Here is an 8805-nt window from a genome sequence, read left to right on the forward strand (position 1 = left end):
ATTGGCTGCTGAAATGTCACAGCAGCCCCATGCAATCCGAATGGCATGAGCTGGACGTGGAATAGGCTCCATGGTGTGGCAAAATCTGTCTTTTCTTGGTCCTTGGGTGCTAAGGGGACTTTTCATTAGATTCAATGTGGAGATATAGCTAGCTTGCCCTATATTCTCCACCATTTAATTCACCCTCAGCATTGGATAAGCATCAAACTTGGCCACAGCATTTACCTTTTGGAAGTCAATACAGAGCCTAATTTTTCCATCTGGTTTCAGCACGGCTACAATGGGACTGAGCCACTCACTTTGGGACTCTTGTATTATGCCTTTCTCTAACATCATCCCAAGTTCCTCCTTTATCTGGCCTTGGAGTTGTTGTGGGATTCGCCTCCAGTTCTCGTGGATCACCTAGCCTGGAGGGATCCTTATTCAATGTATCACACCCTGAGCCTCCCCAAGGACCTCTTGGAACATGTCTCCATATTCCCACACTAGTTCCCTTGCCTGCCATCTCTGCTCTTCTGAGAGTTGGGGGCCACTTCCACTTCACTACCCCCTTCCCTCTCCCTCAGGGAGGGTCCTAGTTCAGGTTCATCTGGTTGGAGGGCCAAGTACAGGCACTCTCTTTCTTGCCATGGCTTCAGCATGTTAATGTGGTATATCTATTTTTTCTTTTGCTTGTCTGGTTGATATACCTCATAATCTACAGGCCCTAGTTGGTGTGTTATTTCATAAAGGCCTTGCCATCACGCTAGTAACTTGCTCTCCTGATCTGGTAAGAGAACCAGTATGCGGTCTCCTAATTCGAACTTCCTCTCTCGAGCCACCCAATTGTAATGGGTTGCTTGCCACTCTTGGGCCTCCCTCAGATTTCCTAAAGCCTCCTTCCAGACCAATTCCAGGCCTTCTCTAAGTTGTATCATGTATTGAACCAGGTTCTGGTCTTTACTTTGTTGTTCTTCCCAGCTTTCTTTAACCGAATCAACAATTCCTTTTGGTTGCCGCCTGTATAACAGCTCGAAGGGGGAAAATCCTGTTGAGGCTTGGGGTGCCTCTCTTATTGCAAACAACAAGGGTGGTAACATCTGATCCCACTTCTGGGGGGGTCTCTACCACAAACTCCTTCATCATCTGTTTCAGGGTCCTGTTAAATCGCTCCACTAGTCTGTCGCTTTGGGGGTGGGATGCTGTGGTCTTTAGGTGTTTAATGCCCAGTGGTTTTCTCACTCCCTTGAACACACGAGATGTAAAGTTTGTCCCTTGGTCCGTCAACAATTCTTTAGAGAGCCCCACTCTGGATAATATTTTTAATAATTCTTCTGCCACCTTGGGTGTAGACACCACCCACATAGGTACAGACTCCAGATACCTTGTTGCATAGTCCAGGAGGACCAAAATAAATTGGTGCCCTGCACTGCTTCTAGGCAGTGGCCCCACAATATCCACAGCCACCCACTCAAAGGGGACTTCCACCAATGGTAGTGGTATTAACGGAGCTCTTGGAGAATGACTGGGGTCTTCTTTTTGGCACATGGGGCAAGATGCGCAGTACTTGGCCACTTCCTATATTAACCCTAGCCAAAAAACTCTTCCCCTGATGCGAGCCTCAATCTTGTCTCAACCCAAATGTCCGCCCATAGGGAGTTCATGGGCTACATTCAGTAGAGCCTTTCGGTATCGCCGAGGTACCAACAATTGTATTACTTCCTCTTCCCCATGTTTTCCCCTTTCAACTCTATATAGATCGTTCCTCACCTCAGATCGTGGGGTGGTCTGCCTCAACTCTGGTCTCAGCACTTCCCCATTCACTGGGCTAGGTGCTCCTGGAAGGCATACTGAAACCCTTCTTCTCTGCTCTGTTCCAACCTGAAGTGTTCATCCTCCCACAAATGTGCCATGTCCACTTCCTGTTCTGCTTCTTTGTCTGATAGAGGTAGTTCAAGCTCACCCTCGAACGCCTCTATAGTATGAGCATCCCCAGATACCGCCTCAGACTTCACTGTCTTGCATCCTCCTTTACCTGCTCCAAGTGGTCTCCAGCTGGGGCCTTCTACCTCTGTATTCTCTTCAGAGGCTTCCCCCCTAGTGCAGCTAGGGTAGCATTGTGGGGTCACCCCTCTCAAACTGTATGCCTGGGCTATGACCATCAAAAGCTCCAGCCAGTCACATCCCAGCATCACTGGGTAGGGGAAGTGCTCAGTCACTTTGACCAGCATTCAGCGTACTTTCTCACCCACTTGCAGAATAACTTACACTCGGTCTTGTCTTAGCAATTCTCTGCATCAACACTGAATAGTGACCTGGTCCACCACTTCACTCTCCCCTCTTGGTAGGATGTCTCTCCACACTGTCGTGTGGGATGAACCAGAATCTAACATAGCCTCTGTTTTCTGTCCCTCAAGCCTCACATCTATGGTAAGCATGGGCCGTTCCTCTTTCGGTTCAGTGTAAACTCGGGCAACATACCCACAAACGCCCATGGAGGGGGCTTGGTTTTTTGGTATGTCTCTCAACATCCTCTCAAGAAATGCCTGCTGTCTTTCACTTGTTTCTGCAGGGATGCCCCCCGCCAGCCCCTCATCCTGCATTAAGTGCCTGTAAAGGACCCAAATTGACCCCTTGCCTTGGACAGTCTAACTGGAGCTAATCTCTATTGAAGCCTCTGTCAGACCACTGTTGGATAGATATATAGAATTACAATTACAGTTCAATTCCTTTCCATGAGAAAGCAAATACCGAGCATAAAGCAGGTGATTATGCACCCACCCTACCTGCCTCTTGCCCCTGTAGGTGGGGTGAAAGAAATGGCCACCTCCTGGTTCCTGAACTCATATTGTAACTTGCCACAAAGCAAGCTGTTCTCGTGAACTATGGCTACTGCATTGGCAGAGGGCTTGGGTCACATCAGGGACTTTCCACTAAGGAAGGTGATGAGGCTGAGTTCTTCCTCTGAATTGCGCAGAAAAAAAAAGTCTCTCCCCCACCTTCCTTCAGGCTGTAGCACTACAACACTACTAATGCTTTCATGCATAGCACACTTTCATGCATAGCAAACACTTCTCTTGCCCTCCTCCTGGTTACTGGCCATCAAGCTGTAGCATTACAACAATGATGCTTCACTTTCTGCTGTCTGAAATCAAAATATTACTTGTATGTTCCTCTCGTAAAATCTGAAAAAAACCTTTAATTTTTTTTTTTAAATACCTTTTGTTAATACTTTCTTCCTAGTCTGCTGGCCAAGACCTCCCCTCCGTTGCATTTATTTGCACAAGTTGTCCAGGCTCACATAGTCTTCTCTTCCTTCTCCTGGTTACTGGCCATGTCCTGCATCAGTACCAGCTGGACATGTTGTGCACGGGCATTTCATTAATTGCTGCTAAATTTGCTGCAGAGGGCTCATGTCACAGGGTCGGGGGACTTCCACTAGACTCTCCTCTGAAGGGCAGAGGCCTCTTCCTGATTGCTGGCCTTTTTGGTTGCTGGCCAAGACTTCCACATTCCAGGTAGTAGGCTTTTCAGCCCACTTGCCCTGCACCCTGCACCTCTCCATTGCACCCTTCTAACTTTGGAATCATTGCTGGGAAAAAGATTTTTGCTGGGTGGTGAAAACACTGCCTACTTCCAGGCCTTCTCCTTGGGAGCCAGAACCACTGCAGGGGCAGAAGCAAAGATGTCTTCACTGGCTTTGGCATGAGCGACAGCACTTACCCTGTGCCACAAAGCCTTCTTGTTGATTTCTAGTGGGTGGGAATTGAATAAATGCCTATTTCCTCCCTACATCTTGCCCATTGACCACTTTTGCAGACCAACCAGCCAGTATCATTTCAAGCTTCACTTATGTGTTGCGGTTTGCACATACTCTCTCCCTAGCATCTCCTTCATGGTTACTGAACACATCTCAGAAAATGCAATTTCACTGCAGGAAATCGATACATAAAATCCTCATAGACTACTGTAGCATGTGTGCCTTTAAAAATAATTATTGCTACAGTAGTCTATGAGGATTTAGATTTTAGTTTTTCCATTTTAAAAAGGGGCTTTCCTCAGGTCATGATAAATCTGTACCAGGCCTGTGGGCTCTTCACCCCACTTGCCCACCTGTGAACATACCTCTCTGTTGCAGCCTTGTAGCTTTGGAGTCATTGCTGCTGGCCACAAAGCCTTCTTCTAAGTTGGTATTGGCCACAGAGCCTTCTTTTAGGTTGCTAGCCAAGACCTCTACCCCCTATTTGCCCTGTGCCTTATGACACCTCCTCCATTGCACCCTTGTATCTTTGGAATCATTGCTGGGGAAAAGCTTCTTGCTATGTGCGGAAAACTCTGCCTGCTTCCCAACCTTCTCTTTGGGATCCAGTGGCAGAAGCTATCTCTGCAGTGGCAGAGGTCTCGGGTTGCAGGTGGTGCCTTCTTCCCCACAAACAGCTTGAGTTTCTCTTCTGAATTGTGGAGGCCTTCTTGGTTGCTTTGCCAGCTCTCTGCCTTAGACCTCTCACCCACCTCCTGGTTAGGTTTGACCACTGCAGTGGCAAAAGCTGAGGCTTCTTCACTGTCTTTGGCCCCAGCATAAGCTTGATTTGCACAAGTTCTATAGGCCCATTCCATATAGTCTTCTGGCCCTGAACCTGGTTACTGGCCATATACCTACCACCAAATTTGGATTGGGGTACATAGATGAGAGAATACACTATAGGTGGTGTGGGGGGCCAAAGATTTAACAGGGGATAGAAAATCTATAGTGTTTTAGCTTTATTGTGATTTCTCAGTGCAATTGATTGCTGGTCCGCACCCTTAACAAGTCCACCCTGCAACACTTTGCAACTCTTTACTACTCTTTCCAGTAACATAAACCACCCCACCCCCCAGGCACAGCATCCCTGCCACTGAGGTGGGCATGGTCTCTGGAAACAAACCCAACCATTCCGAAGAAAAATCATGACTCTAAAGATACAATGCAATTCTCTGCAGACTTGAGTTGCACTGATCTGGACCTGAGGGGGCCCCCCTTTGCGACCATGGCTACCCCCCACCCCCACCCAATCCTTCTAGGTGGGACATGGTCAGTAACACACAGTGCCACTTACTGGCTAAAGGCCAGAACACAGCAGTCCCTTTTGGTGAAGGGGATTAATTACAAGTCTTTGGACTCTCTGGCTGTTTGCACTGGCTGTGGCTAGTAAAGCGAGCAAAATGTTGACTTGCACCCATAGATGCTTCTCAAGCAAATCCCAGGACATCATTCTCCCACTCTACTCAGCCCTGGTGAGGCTGCAGCTGGAGTACTGAGTCCAGTTTCGGGCTCTGCAATTCAAAAAGGATGTGGAGAAGCTTAAGAAAGTCCAGAGGCGAGCCACGCGCATGATCAGAGGTCAGGAAAACAGACCTTATGATGAGAGGCTGAGAGCCATGGGACTCTTCAGCCTGGAAAAGCGCAGGCTCAGGGGTGATCTGGTGACCACCTATAAGTTTATCAGGGATGCTCACCACGATCTGGGGGGAACATCTGTTCACCAGAGTGCCCTAGGGGATGACAAGGTCAAACAGTCACAAACTCCTTCACGACTGTTTCAGGCTGGACATAAGGAAGAACTTCGTTACAGTCCGAGCCCCCAAGATCTGGAATACATTGCTGCCAGAGGTGGTTCAAGCACCTACTTTGAACACCTTCAAGAGCAAATTGGATGTTTATTTTGCTGGGATCCTATGACCCCTGCTGACTTCCTGCCTCTGGGGCAGGGGGCTGGACTCCATGATCGTGGACTCGATAATATCTATGAAATCTAAGAAATATATCAATTTAACCCTTTTGTGACAACCTTCCCCTGTGACACTGAGGTGTCTTTGGAGCTCAGGGCATTGGACAACATGGTTCTTAGGGCTGTGCAAAACAGCACCATTCTGCTTCAACTTCTGCTTCAATGTTTTGACAGAACAAGGTTTCATTTCAAGTTTCATTTCATTTCAAAAGAACTGTTCTGTTTCCTTTCATCAAAGCTGTTTTGCTGTTTCAACATTTTGCCCATAGGCTATTCTGCAGCCAGTGCCAGGAAGATCAGTGCTGCCACTGGCCACAGCCAGCAGCACCAATATCATCTGCATGCCAAAAAGTAAGTTCAGCCGGGGCACAATTTTGCCTAACACTGGCTCTCAGTTGCATCATAACAGCTTAATTCAGCATCCTTTGATATGTATATGATGGTTATGTCTGCTTATACCATTTGTTTAGTTACAGCTGCCAGCCTTTGGACCTTGCTATACTTTTGCCTGCTCTACTGAAGAGTCATCTGTTATTGAATTTCTTTTCTTTTTGTAGGTACTTATAGTATGTGATCAAATCACCCCAAAACCTACTTTGAATCTTCACTGTAAATCTGGTTTTCCAATTTTTTAATCACTCTTTTGACTCTTCTGTGAATACTCTTCAAATTAACAACATCCTTCGTAAACTGTGAATATCAGAATTTGACATAAAATTCTAGTATGTGACACTAGAACTAAGAATAGGGGTGAGAGCACCTCCTATAAATCAGATTGCAAAGACTGCAGAGTTGGGACGCAAAGATTGGCTTCCTCTATAGCAGAGGCATGGGTCTTTTCATAGGATTTTCTGAGCACATATTAATTCATTTTTTATGTCATAGCAGTAACATTGCCCTTATCTCCCCTGCTTTTACATATGGCATGTTATATGGTATTCTTGATTTTCTTGGCATTATATCTTGTGGTTGCATTTCAGGGTTTTAAATGGGGATTTCTCAGGTAAATGATTGCGTGGAAATTTAGGGGCTTTGATTCAAAGGTTCAGGAGGACATTTTTGGTCCTTCATTCCTCCCTATTCCTACTCAAGATTCCCAGTTTTACATCCATGATAAATTCTCTCTTTTTCCCACAGCACCATACCAGGAGCTCACGTTCAGCTGATTATCCGCCATAGCCTACAGGTCTTTTTCAGTCATAGTAGAGTCCTTCATCCTGCTCTTAGATGTTTGACTTCACACTTTGCCTTACTGAAGCACATTTGTTTGCTTCCATTCAGCTTACCAAGTGATCCAGAATACTCTGGAAGAGCAGCTTTCTTTTTATTATTTACAATTCAACCAATTTCTGAGTATCTGCAAATATTACCAGCAAAGTATCAAAGAAATGTTAAAATGAAACACAAATAACTTTTTAAGAATCTTGTTAATTTAAGAAATGAAGACGTGACTAAGATTACTCTTTACTAACAGATTTCTTGGCAGATAGCAGGGGTCAAGTCCCCCCACACCCCTTCTCTCCCCCCTCCCGCTGACCCTTATGACTCCTCAGCACTAAAACAAGCCCTAGTGGCATGGGGTCAAGCTATGAAATTCCCCATTAAAGGGCTCCCAACACAGTGCCCTACCTCACTGATTGTAACTCACCTCAAAAGTAGAAGACTGTTTCATCATATCTTTGATCATGATATAGCCTACAAGGAAATGAGGAATTCAGGGCAGATGCTGCCTGGTACCAAGGGTGAATCTAGGGAGGTTTTGGGGAGTGCTGTCAGACCCCTCTTTCATTCATGTTCCACTAAATATTTAAAACAAACTGCCCAACAGGGACAGCCACTGTTCTGTTTAGGTGGACCTAAGTGAGTCAATTGCTACATGGCTGATTGTTATCTACTTGATTTCTGCTGCTCTTCACTCCATAGGTGTTAACAACACTTGATCTTCCTCTAATCAAGCTAGCCATTCTTTTACAATCATCATGTCTGTCATTTACTGGTAACATTTCTCTACTCATTTTCCAGCATATCCAATAAAGGTGTGCTGCTACCTAGGAACTTTGCTCCTAGGGGATTACAACCCACAACAAGTCAGAAATAGGGAGGGGAAGGGCAATGCTAAAAGCAGACTGAACTGTACCATGGCACAACAGTCATGAGCAAGAGGGTACTGCAAAGGTAAGGCAAAGTGGTAAGTTACTGCAGTGACCCTTTCCTTGTTTATTCAATGCAGCAGATGACAGAGGCTGAACCAGCAATATATCCAGGACATCATAAAGTTGAGCATGGCTGGATGTTTTCAGTTAGGGGTACTGCCAGCAGTAGAAGAGATTCAACTTACAACCCCAACTATTTATTTCTGTGTGTTGAGTAGGGAGGACAGTAGAGGCCAGCTATGAACATATGCTGTGAAAAAAGGAGAGGGCAGTTACAGCTCTGTCTCCACCTTCCCAGTAGTCATGGGTTGTGAGGTAGAGGGAACACTTTGGAAGGGGTTTTGAGGGGAAGAAACTCCCAAGGACTGATGTGGAAATTCAGACAGGATCACTGTTTGGCTATCAGAAGCACTTTATTTTGCGAGGCCATGGAAGAAAAAGCAAGGGGCAGCTAATTCTCAATGAAAGCAAAGCACAGACCCCTTTATATACTGGTAAGTCACTTACAGGCCAAGCTGCCCCATAACATACTCTTGGCAGCCTGACAGTGACTCATCCTGTTGTTTGCTGAACCAAGCATGTTTTCTCAAGCTGTCTCTTGATAAGCTTATCCTGAAGGCTGCCTTGTTGTTTCCACTCGGCCTTCACTCTCATCCCCCATCCTGTCCCGACACATATACACTTATAGATTCATAGATTAAGGGTCGGAAGGGGCCTAGTAGATCTTCTAGCCCGACCCCCCGCCAGGGCGGGAGAACAAAAAACCCCAAAAAGAGAAACGGGACTCAAATGAGTCCAGCCAGGTAGGCATCCACCCTCTTCTTAAAGACCCCCAGGGTAGGGGCCAGCACCACTTCCCTTGGAAGTTGGTTCCAGCTCCTAGCCGCCCTAACTGTGAAGTAGTT

The 8805-nt window shown here is 46.2% G+C and overlaps 1 long non-coding RNA gene across 1 annotated transcript in view; it reads right to left on the minus strand.

Annotated features, from left to right (window-relative positions):
• Positions 1–2565: 2565 nt before the first annotated feature.
• LOC109294660 overlaps positions 2566–8805 on the minus strand; it is a 15076-nt gene continuing 8836 nt past the window's right edge. Inside the window, exon 3 of the long non-coding RNA XR_002096600.1 lies at positions 2566–2821. This is a non-coding gene — a long non-coding RNA (uncharacterized LOC109294660). The remainder of the gene's footprint in view (positions 2822–8805) is intronic.

The sequence above is a fragment of the Gavialis gangeticus genome, unplaced genomic scaffold (genome assembly GCF_001723915.1).
Source record: "Gavialis gangeticus isolate Ggan-Ray unplaced genomic scaffold, GavGan_comp1, whole genome shotgun sequence".
Taxonomy (NCBI): domain Eukaryota; kingdom Metazoa; phylum Chordata; order Crocodylia; family Gavialidae; genus Gavialis; species Gavialis gangeticus.